This window comes from Dermacentor andersoni, chromosome 10 (assembly GCF_023375885.2).
Source record: "Dermacentor andersoni chromosome 10, qqDerAnde1_hic_scaffold, whole genome shotgun sequence".
NCBI classification, from domain to species: domain Eukaryota; kingdom Metazoa; phylum Arthropoda; class Arachnida; order Ixodida; family Ixodidae; genus Dermacentor; species Dermacentor andersoni.
Window position 1 is genome coordinate 48,284,249 of NC_092823.1, and position 12,331 is coordinate 48,296,579.

A 12,331-nucleotide genomic window follows, 5' to 3' on the forward strand; every position below is an offset into this window, starting at 1 on the left:
CACTCTTTAATATAAACCGCTGAACAAAGACACATAGTTCGCATGTATAGAAGACATTGACACAGTCAGTCATGTATTTGTTTTCAAATATGCTATTTCAGTCTTCTCAGACTGATATAATATAAGTACAAAACAATAATAGAAACATGAAAATAATACAATTTTTCGGGGGGCGGGGCTGCTGTGCACAACCTCCAAGAGCGGCCCACGAAACAGGCTGCGTTTCTACAAGAAAGCTCGCCTTCGAGCTTAACTTTCGAAAGCAGCGTTTCCTGATCAACATTACGGTTACATAAGCTGCCGCTGGGGGGAAGCGTGAGAAGCAGTCTTGGATCTTTGAATGATTTCGGCGTTCTGCCCATAAAGGCAAAGCGTAATCGTCCACCAATTTTTCCGAGGATGTTGTGCGGTAAATGTAACTTCTTTCGTGCACCAGGGTGTCTTGGAGGTTGTCTGAATTTCTTTTTATATATGATGATTCTGAATGCTGCGCTGCTCTTGAACAGTGGAACCGTAAGTACTTAACTATGTCCCTGACCTTCTCGCGATACAAAGAGGCCACTGCTAACTGCGTCACTATACAATATTTTCTTCTATGTAATAAGAGATACTAGAAATGATGATGTTTGTCGTGTTGATGTTGAACAATGTTGATCTAATACATGTTAAGTGCACGGCTAGCTTAAGAAATCAGGATGAGTGCTCTAAATTACAGTGAAAGGACAATAATATCTAATAACATTAATAATATAATAATAACATTTATTTCCACAAAGCAGGCTAACCGGGAGCGGCTGCGAGCTGAGCAGAAAGGTGAAAAACCCTATGGCAAGTGCGACTGCCATGGGCCTAGGCTCCTGCATATTGTCTTCTTGTTAGACGTTCACAGAAAACTACCAGCGTGAGACACAGGGCAACAAAGTGGACGAGAATCTCGTCCTTTAGAATGCTGTGATACAACGTACAGGTCTGTACAAAAGAGACGGTAACTGCTCAAAAAGTTTGACGCATTGGATTTGGCGTCCTTAGAAATATTCCGAGAGTACTAGCGAATATATATTCACAGCACACGCACCGTGATGGACGAACCAGGCTAGCGCTAAGATTGAATTTAACAACACAATTTCCATTCCACGTTCAGTAATCACGCAGATCATTTGCGGCTTCGTTCAGGGGCAGACGGGGTCTTTCGGGTTGATGCTTGTTGTTGCATTAGGTGCACGAATGGTGCTAGGAGCAGGCACCGTATATGCGCAATCACAAGCAATATACACACATAAGTTCTCCAGAAGCTTACGGTCAGCACGGGTAGCACGAGAATTTTGTTGGGCAGAGACGATGCCTTCGTGGCAGCCGAATTCTTAATACTCCTTATGCGGTAAGGGTAGCTATATGAAGTTGTTATGGGACGTCTTCTAGATTGTTGCAGCGCAGGTAGAACAAAGGCCGTAGAAGGCAGATAAAACAACACAAAGCGCTGAGCGGCGGCGACACTACCGCGGAAGGCAAACGTGTAAGAATACGGCCCTCGGCTGCGAACAGCTGCTTACGTGCGCCATGTCTCATCGTACTGAGTTTCAGAAACCACCGTTGCGCACTACAAAACAAACCTTAACTTCAACACGTTTTAAATTACAATACACGCATATTATTTGCTCCTAATAAATAAATGTCAACAATATTATGATGAAAACATTTTATTCATTACCATAATAGAATTGTGCAGCCGGCGTCATGAAAGCTAGCAATAAGCAAACCTGCGCGCCGCATGAGTCGCATTCTTGAAATCGCAATCATGTGAAATGGGCCATCTAAAAATCGCATTGCAACATGTGTGACTGCACCAATTTGAGTCTTTCCAGTCGCAGAATGTGAAAGAGCCTTTAGTCGTACAGTCGACTAAATGAATAATGTGTCCCCTTTTAGGTATGTGTATCCACAATCTATTAACCGGCTTCCAACAGCGGCAAGCGTTTCGGGGACACGCATAATACGACGGCATCAATTCCAATTTTGTCTCTTTAAAGTCCTAATATAGTACACCAGAAAGCCCACGCCCTAACATTTACCTAAGACCTATCTTTCTATTTTCAGTGATACATAAAAGTTGCGAAATCCGCATTTTCACTGTGGTCTCACAATCTCACTGTGGTATCTCGTTAGTGTTTCGAAAGGTTGCAGATATCTGAAACAATAATGACACGCTGTATGTACATCCATCTGGCACTCGTTGCATTACTGTTTTCAAATGCAACTTGAAGATCGCCTTGGGAAACCTCCAGCATGGCCAGAAGCTGACATCGATGTGCGGAACTTCGTTACCACCACCGGTTATTTCTGTCGGCGAAGTCTTCTATAGAATGATGTCAAAAACAAAATAAATCGTGGTAGTATCATTTTTTACCCACTTCGGATATAGGTGGTATATAGAACTACCTTCATCTACAGGATCCTACAAGCAAAACATACCTAGATAATTATGAAAATATTAGATGGGATCTTGAAACGCATGTTTGCTCCATAATTTATTGCTTCAATACAAATTTGGCTGAAGGCTTAGCTTGGTTAAGCCTGGCTGCGCCTTGGTTCGGCTGATGGTGTGGACATGGTTGCCCTTTGTTAAACTTATGGCTATACATCATCTCACATAGCGCAAGGCAGCGCGCCGACCACTGCGAGGAGCCGAGCTGTAGCCCCATTTATCCTCCTAGCGTGACGTCACACCAGCGAGCGCCATCTCTCGGTAGCGCCGCAGCAGCGGTGCGCAAGGCTTCGCCTGCACCATCGATGCCGCGAGCTGGGGCCCCGTCTTTCGGTCTGGCGTGACCTCACACGGTCACGTGACGCGGAGCTGTATAAGGAGTCGCCACGACCACCGATGGGCCGAAAGTGCGAGCAGTATTGCTTTCGTAATAAAAAGAAATCTAGCAATGCCTATTATCTTATTCTTGTATTGACATTCCTATACCAATGTTTATTTACATGTAGTAGTTTTTCTGATGCTTGCGTTGCTTCCGTTATATGACACATACTGCGATATCTTTCTACTTTGCTATGGCACTCGCTTGCCAAGGCTGCCCGGGTGCAAGTAAGCATGACGACGAAACTATGATGCCAACGCTGTGACGATGGAATGAAGAAAGAATAAGTGATATCCATGGAACGACAAACGCGTATAATGGTGACGGCATGACGACAATGAGATTTCGATTATTTATTCTTATTATGGTATAAACCCAGAATAAATGACCATGACATGAGGACAATCAGATGATGACGATGGCACGACGACGGCCAGTGGCGTTGCCAGAAATTTCGTTCGGGGTGGAGGCTCATTTTGGAGCTTGCCCTGCTCCTTACAGAATTGGTGGAAGGATGAAATACATGAATAATAACTGTATTGCCGTTGCCAAAGGGGCTACAACCGAATTCTTGGACGCTACGCACTATCAAAACAAGTGAAATATGTATTTTTTCATTAAAGAATATATCCGTATGTACCAAAAATTGTGCCATTAACTGATATTAATGCTTCCACAGTTATTAGCTATTTAATAAGTAAAGAAAATATCCCACGAACTTTAAAAATATCAGTTCGAAATGAGCAGCGGAGTGCATACCGCTGATATGATAAATGTAAAGGCGGTGAAATTACCGATTTGCGGACAAATATTTTAATGAAGCTTTGTCATTCAAAAACTTTGTTAAAATTTTTGTACATATGCAACGGCCAGGGAGAAATCTCAACGACACTGTCCTTCGTTTCAATGTATTGCGCGGGAGCAGCTGCCACCCGTCGTGTATTGTAATTGCACCGAAACTATAGTTGCAGCAGAGATCAAATATAAAAGCAGGAGTTCAGCAATATAAACATTAGAAATTACAAAATACAATGGAATACACAAATTCGAAGGTAGAACTTGATAAAGGGCAAAAAAAGTGCGACTTAAAGCAATGTTCAGTGCATATATCCGCAAAACCTCGCAACAAAATATTTAAATATACCCATAAGTCTTCAATAAATCCACGTATCTAAGCAAAAGTCACTGTATACAGGGTGTCTCAGATAACTTTAGCCAGAGCTTTAAAATATGCCGATGCACTCTAAGACGAGAAAAGGAGGAAGAAGAAGCCGAGGTGCGGACGTCCCTCACATCGGCTCCGTCGTTTTTGAATGTTTGTGCAGCCTTCTTTGCCACCATCACGGATTCAAGCACATCACTGGATTTGTGAAGTCACCGGGAATTTGCGGACACCTTTCTTTAAGGTGGGACTTTCATTTTTGGACTGTTACTGGCCTTTCTTGGTGCAAGACCCAAGTAGGCCTACTGGCCCCGCCATGCCGCGATGGCGGAAACGCGCATGGAAGATGAAGACGCTACCGGATCAGAAGAGAATGAGGAAGATCTAGGTTGGCAAATTGTGACAAGCCGAAAATTTCGCTCCACCACAAGGATTGCTGGCGATGGGAAAACATCGCCGCAGAGCCAGCAAGAGCAAGGCAACAGCAGCAAGAACAAGGGACCTACAACCACTATGTTCAAAAACCGGATTGTCAAGGCATCAAGGATGCCCCAATTGCACGAGGAGCACAGCAAAATCATCATCCGCCCACGAGGAGGTCTCAACTTGAGCAAAGTGAGCACTACAGCGATAGGCGTGGCGGTTATTGAAGCATCGGGCCTGACTCCGCAACAAGCCCGAGAGGATGTCGTTTGCCCTAACTTCACGCAAAACATCGTGGTGGTTAGTACACCAGATCCCAGCCATGCTGCCAGGTATGTGCGAATCAGGTCAATCATTATAGTGGAAACCGAATACGAAGTGAACGCCTACGAGACAGCTCCGCATACCACGTGTAAAGGAGTGATTCGAAGAGTTGACCTCAGAGACAATCAGGCCACGATAACGAAGAACATTGTGCATGACTTTAACCCACTGGCATTGGCAGCCAAACGTATTAAATCCACCGGTTCGGTTATTGTTCTGTTTGATGGGCTCAAGGTACCCAATTATGTAAGATACGGGTCGACCCTCGTAAAGTGCTACCTGTATAGGAAGCAGTTTGATGTCTGCTATGCTTGCGGAAAGATTGGACATCGATCAGATGTATGTCCAACACCGGACATGGTACAGTGCAGAGGATGTGGAACTCAAAACCCGGAGGACAATCACATGTGTGTGCCTAAGTGCAAATTCTGTGGAGGGGACCACCCAACTGGGGACAAGACTTGCCGACAGCGGTACCAAATTCCATACGTGGTACGAGTTCGACGACGAGAACGCAACAGATCTGCATCGGAGGCGACATCAGCACAGCTGCAATGGGATGCCCAAACGGGCACCAGGGGGCGCACGTGCTCAAGGAGCCCCACACGGTCAAGACGCCGCTCGCCGTCGAAGGGCAGAAGCCGCTCCAGATCACGTGAAGTGCAGGTGCGCTTCGAAGGAGGAGGGCAGACGCCTGGCGACAAGACGACATCTGGAACAACCTGGGCCGACAAAGTGAAAGGTACTATGAGGGCTGCGGAGAGCGGTGCGGGGCGGCTGGTCGGAGATAATGATGCCAGGGTAGAACAGCTAATTAAAGAAGTAACGTATCTGAGAAAGGCAAATGAAGAACTTACTAAGCAGGTTGTAGAACTTCGCAAGAACTCGCAGACTAACTCCACAAAAGTAGCAATAGCCAAACCGGTGAATAATGACAACAGCCAGGATGAAGAAAACACACCAGCTCCAAAGAAGCGGGAAATAAGCCCAGTAGAAACGACAGTGTGCTCTGCTTTGGAAGAGATCAAGGAGGCGATTAAACAACTTAGAGATGCAATAGATAAAACTACCTTCAAAGTTGATAAGTTATGGAAATGGAGACTGACGGCTGAAAAGGGGCTCACCAAAGTAGAAGCACAGGGCGATGATGACGAATACCTACCCTCAGAAGCAGAAAGCGTCAGATCGCTCCCTGGCGTGTCGGGGGGTTCTACGAAGCGTACTCTAGCGGGTAGCAGTAAGGCTGGTTCTATAAGCAATGGCTAGCAGGGGGAGCTTTACCGTGTGGCAATGGAATTGCCGAGGATTTTATCACAAAAAAGCACCTCTTATGCAGTTAATAAAAACCTCTCCAGACAAACCGAAAATAATTATGCTGCAGGAAACCTTGGCGGATGAGATCAGCCTATCCGGATACAAAGCGACATGCAGGGGCAAAGAGCCGGGTAGGGGGTTAGCCACGCTCGTAGATAAGAAAATACCTTACATAGAACATGATTTGCGCCTTGGACTAAACAAATTAGAATACTTACTAGTGGAAATAATTTTGAAAAGGAATAGAAGCAAACCGCAAAGCCTCTTTTGTCTTAATGTTTATAGCAGCCCTAGCGACATGAAACAGAGTTTCAGGGCACTTCTTAATAAGACTATGGCTGTTACTAAGCACGCTCCACTCATTATTGGAGGGGATTTCAACGCCCCACATCAAACCTGGGGAGATCGCTGGAATACTAAGAAAGGGGATGGACTCTGGCACCTAGCTACAGATCTTAATCTCTCCCTCATCACAGACCCAGCTTATCCCACTAGGTCTGGTACATCTACATGCAGGGACTCCACCCCAAACCTTACTTTTGTATCAAACTTAGCGAACGCTGGCTGGAATAACTCCAATATTGACCTGGGTAGTGATCATTACATATTACAAATACTATTGGAAACACCAAGTAATGAGATAAAGCACTTTAACTACATTGACTGGGATCTTTTTCGGAAAGCAAGGAAAAGCAGAGCTGAGACAGAGGCAGGACAAAAGAAAACACTCCAAACTTGGACCACTCAGCTCAGGGAAGATGTAAAGGCGGCAACGAAGGATATTACCACAGAGGAGGATATCGAAATCATGGACAGTAGGCTGGCGCACTTGATTGAAGCGAAACAATCTATGGTAAATAGATGGAAAACGCAACGGCTGAACAGGAGACTCAGGAAGCGCATAGCATTGTTGAATAGGGAGATTGAAGAACACTCCAGAAATTTACAGAAACAACAATGGGATGAGCTTTGTAATTCCATAGATGGTCGAATCAGACGTGGTGGGAATTGGAACTTACTTAGACATTTGCTTCATGAGAACGACACGAAATCTAATAGGAGAACAGCAGTAGCGCGACTCGTCCATCGTGAGAGTCAGGACACAACGGAGGAGGCCATTCTGGATCGGCTCGCAGCTAGGTATTTACCACTTAAGGATAACGATGAGAGTACAGACCTGCCTGAATATACAGGGGAAGACTGTGAGCCTATGGATCAAGACTTCAAAGAAAGTGAAGTTCGTGCAGCCCTGTACGATCTCAACAGTAGATCTGCTGCCGGTCCAGATGGCATTTCCAATAGGCTGTTGAAAAATTTGGACGATCATTCCATAAAATATTTAACAGAGTATTTCAACGAACTCTGGAAAAACGGTGATTATCCGAAGGAATGGAGAATTGCTAACACAATTCTTATTCCCAAACCAGGCAAGCAACTCAATCTAGATAACCTAAGACCCATATCATTAACATCATGTCTGGGCAAAACCATGGAGCATGTCATACTCAATAGACTGACTAAGTATGTAGAAAACAGAAATGTTCTTCCGCATAACCTGATCGGTTTCCGTCCTCGACTTTCGACTCAAAATGCAATGCTTTTTATCAAGCATCACATTATTCTTGCTAGCCCGCTACATACGAGAGCTCTTCTAGGCCTAGATGTAGAAAAGGCATTTGATCGCATCAAGCACAGGGCCATATTGGATATCCTCTCGGAGATGGGATTGGGTAAGCGATTGCACAATATAGTCGAAGCCATTCTCGGTGGCCGTTCTGCTTGTCTCAGGTTAGGCGAACTCCAATCGACAACCCTGGAACTTCGGAATCGTGGGACACCACAAGGGTCTGTCCTATCTCCCATGTTATTTAATTTGGCAATGTCAAAAGTGCCTCGAGGTCTCGCGCAGATTGAGGGCATCCACTTTGCTATATATGCAGATGATGTAAGAATCTGGAGTGCCGAAGGTAATATGGGACAAACAGAGATCAAACTACAGGAAAGCATTTATGTGGTAGAAACAACACTTGAGGGTATGGGACTGAACTGCTCTGCTAAAAAATCAGAACTATTGGTATTACGGAGCAGTAAGCGTGGGCGCAGGCCGAACGGATATATCCCAGAGGAAGAACTCCGCATTGACATATACGCCAAGAATGGAGAACCAATCAGGCAGGTGGAGACTATTAGAGTGTTAGGACTTCTCCTGCAAGCGAACGGATCTAATTGCAGGATGATAGAATACATCTCTAACAAGTCAGAAGAAGTCATTAGGCTTCTGCGTAGAGTTACCAACAAGCATAAGGGGCTAGGAGAAGACAGTGCCATAAGATTGGTACATGCATTCGCCTTTTGCCACTTCTCGTACGTGGCTGGCATGCTACAATGGACACAGGCTGATAAGAACAAGCTAAACGCTTTAATCAGACGACTTATAAAGACTGCACTAGGACTTCCCATCAGCACGGCCAATGATAGCTTATTGCGCCTAGGGCTGCATAACACACTAGACGAGATAGCTGAGGCTCAACAGGTGGCCCACCAGGAGAGACTAATGGGGACACGCCCTGGGAGGGCGCTACTTGAAGAAATTGGCGTAGAAATTAACAACCACACCAACGAAGGAGAATTATTAACACAATTGCAAGCGGCACGACGAGAAACAATAAAGACGACCCCGTTCCCTAGGAACATGCACCCGACACATAACCTCGAGAGACGGAAGGCAAGGGCGAAGGCACTCCTTCAAGACATAGATCAACATAAGCAGCAGGCGGTGTTCGTTGACGCTGCCTGGGTTAAAAATAAGGATGCGTATACCACCGTTGTCGTAGACACTCAAGGTAACATACAGGATGCCATCACCGTCTATACCAAGGACCCAACAGTAGCAGAACAAGTAGCAATCGCCTTAGCCATCCGGGCTAATCGGTGGACACATATTTACAGCGACTCTAGAACAGCCATACGCAACTTTACCAACGGATATGTGACACGGATAGCAACAAAATTATTAGAGAAGGTCAAGAGTGAGAGGATCGAAATCCGCTGGTTTCCTGCACATCTAGGGGTGGTGGACCGAGCTCGGAGAAACCTCAATGAGGTGGCAAATGAAGCAGCACGAGGACTTTCTAGCCGTGCTCTTCAAGACCGAGCAACTTACACTTCACCCGGGGAACACAGGGATCGATTATTAACATATAACGAAATCCCGAAGCATTATTATTTAAGCAGAAGGGAATACCCATTGCCACACGGTAAGCTTTGCAGAGCCCAAGCGGTCACATTACGTTTGCTACAGACAAGAACATACCCAAGTCCATATTTTATTAACAGGATCTATCCGGAGAGGGAAATTCAAACAAACTGTAATAAGTGCAATGGCATCATTACTCTTGACCACATGCTTTGGCAGTGCCCCGCGGTCTTCACAGACCGTGACAAGGAACAAGAATGGTGGCGGCAAATGCTACACAGTGAATCACTCTCTGACCAATTACGGGCAGTCCAGAAGGCCCGTGATGTGGCTGAAGGGCTCGGCCTGACAGTCCCAACGTGGGAGCGGCCCGCGTCAACGTATGGTTGACCTTCAGGACCCAATAAAGTTCTCCATACCATACCATACTCTAAGACGACGCGACCAAAATCATGTTGCTTGCTTTTGTAACGACGTGGGATCGACGAGTATACTGAGCAGCACCGCCAAGAAATTCACTTTATCAGTCGTCCAAGGAAAAAAAAACAACGTCCTCTTCGTTTCCCCGCTTCACCTAAAAACCCGCGCTACTTCAGCGTCGTTCCCACTGACGCATACCCGCTGCATTATGGTTGTGCCAAATATAGTTGTGTCATTTGCTCCCCTTTTAGAAAAGATCATTGTCCCGATGATAGAGGCTTGGACAGCAGCGGTACAGACCTGCGCAGTCTTGTCAGTCCTCATAGTACGGCTTCATACGAAGCATGTGAACGACCTCGGGTAAATGCCGTCGGCGCTTTGAACAGTGAGAGCTTTCTGGAACGACTTCGTAGTTGACGTCACTGATGCGTCAGTGAACTATGTAGGGCGCAGGAGCTTTTCAGAGAGCCCACGCAGTCGAATAGGTGTCCAGACCCACACTTTGTCGCCGATGTTGTATGTTACGGCTCTGTGCCGAAGATTGTAGTGTCTGGCGTCACAGGCCGGTTGTTCGTGGATTCACAGACGCGCAAGCTGCCTAGCTGCCTCTGCTTGGTGTGTTATCTCTTCAGCACCCCTCTCGTTGTCGTCAAATTCATGAGGGAGCATTGCGTCTAATGTTGTTGTGACCTCACAGGCGTATACGAGACTGAAGGGTGTCTTGCGAGTGGTCTCTTGAGGAGCCATATTGTACGCGAAGGGGACATAAGGTAAAACCTCGTCCCAGTTCTTATGCTATACATCTACGCACATGCTTATCATATCAGCCAATGTCCTATTGAGTCGTCCTGTCAGTCTGTTTGTTTGAGGGTGATACGCCGTTGTCTTCCGGTGGGCGGTACCACTTCGACGTAGAACGATATATAAAAACTGGGCCATGAACGCAGTACCTCTGTCCTTGACGACTACTGCGGGAGCGCCATGCCTTAAAACGACGGATTCCAAAAAAAATCGTGCTGCTTCGTCTGCTGTTGCCCGTTGCAGAGCACTTGTCTTGGCATATCTAGTGTGATAATCCGTGGCGACGATTATCCACCTATTACCAGTAGTAGACGTTGAGAAGGTTGCAGTAAGCCGGCTGGTTTGACGGATGGCGATTTGCGACGTTGGCAATGCAGACATGTCTGAACGTAACGTTTAACGACAGCAGTAAGTCTCGGCCAGTAGTAATTCTGCCGAATCCGTGCCAATGTGCGAGTGTAGCCCAAGTGCCCAGCAGTCGGCTCGTTGTGGCAGGCGTGTAAGATTTCACGTCGAAGCGATGATGGAACAACGAGTAAGAAGTTGCTGCCGCTAGGCGAGAAGTTCTTGTAGAGGACGTTGCGACGCAAGCAGTACGATGCCAGCCCTCTTGCAAAGAGCCTCGGCACGCTGCTGGTTCGTCCTTCGAGGTAATCAATAAGCGGCAGCAATTCAGTGTCATCCCGTTGCTGGCGTAAAAGATCGGCAATATCCACGAATCCCAGAAAGACCGTGTCGTCATCGTCTTGTGCTGCCGGCTCAACAGGAGACCGAGAAAGGCAGTCGGCGTCTGCGTGCCGTTTTCTCGACTTGTATGTAACAACAAAGTCGAACTCTTGGAGTCGAAGACTCCAGCGTGCGAGCCGGCCGGAAGGATCTTTCAAATTAATGAGCCAGCAGATGGAATGGTGATCGCTAACGACGGTGAAAAACCGACCATACGAATACGGACGAAATTTCAGAACTGCCCATACCATTGCGAGGCCTTCTTTTTCACTGGTGGAGTAGTTAGCTTCGGCTCGGGATAGTGTCCTACTGGCGTAAGCAATCACTTTATCGCTGTCGCCCTGCCATTGTACTAGCACCACCCCTAGACCGACATTACTAGCGTCTGTATGCAATATCGTCGAGGCTTCCTCATCGAAGTGTGCTAACACGAAATGCGATTGCATTCGTTGCCGGAGCTCGTGGAATGCCCGCTGCTGGTCTTCGCCCGAAGTAAAAGGCATATCTTCTCGGGTGAGCTGTGTTAACGGCAATGCGATGAGCGAGAAATTTGCAATAAATCGCCAATAATATGCACAGAGTCCCAGAAAACGAAGCACGGCTTTTTGTCTGATGGAATCGGGAAATTAGTGACGGCGGCAATTTTATCCGGATCAGGCCGCACTCCTTGGCTACTGACGACGTGACCGAGGAACTGGAGCTCGTCAAAACCAAAATGGCACTTCTCTGGCTTCAAAGTGAGACCGGCAGAGCGTATCGCTTCAAAAACAGTTTTCAGCTTCGTAAGTTTTCGTCAGACGTTGCGGAAAAGACTATCCCGTCATCCAAATACACCAGGCAAGTTTGCCATTTGAGTCTGGAGAGCACAGTGTCCACCAGACGCTGAAATGTTGCTGGCGCCTAACACAAACCGAAAGGAAGTGCCTGAAATTCATAAAGCCCGTCAGGCGTCACAAAGGCTGTTTTCTCGTGGTCTCTCTCATCCACTTCGGTCTGCCGATAACCGCTTTTCAAGTCCAGTGAGGAAAAGTAGCACGCGTTTCGCAACCTATCAAAGGAATCATCAATACGTGTCAGTGGATAAACGTCCTTCTTTGTGACCTG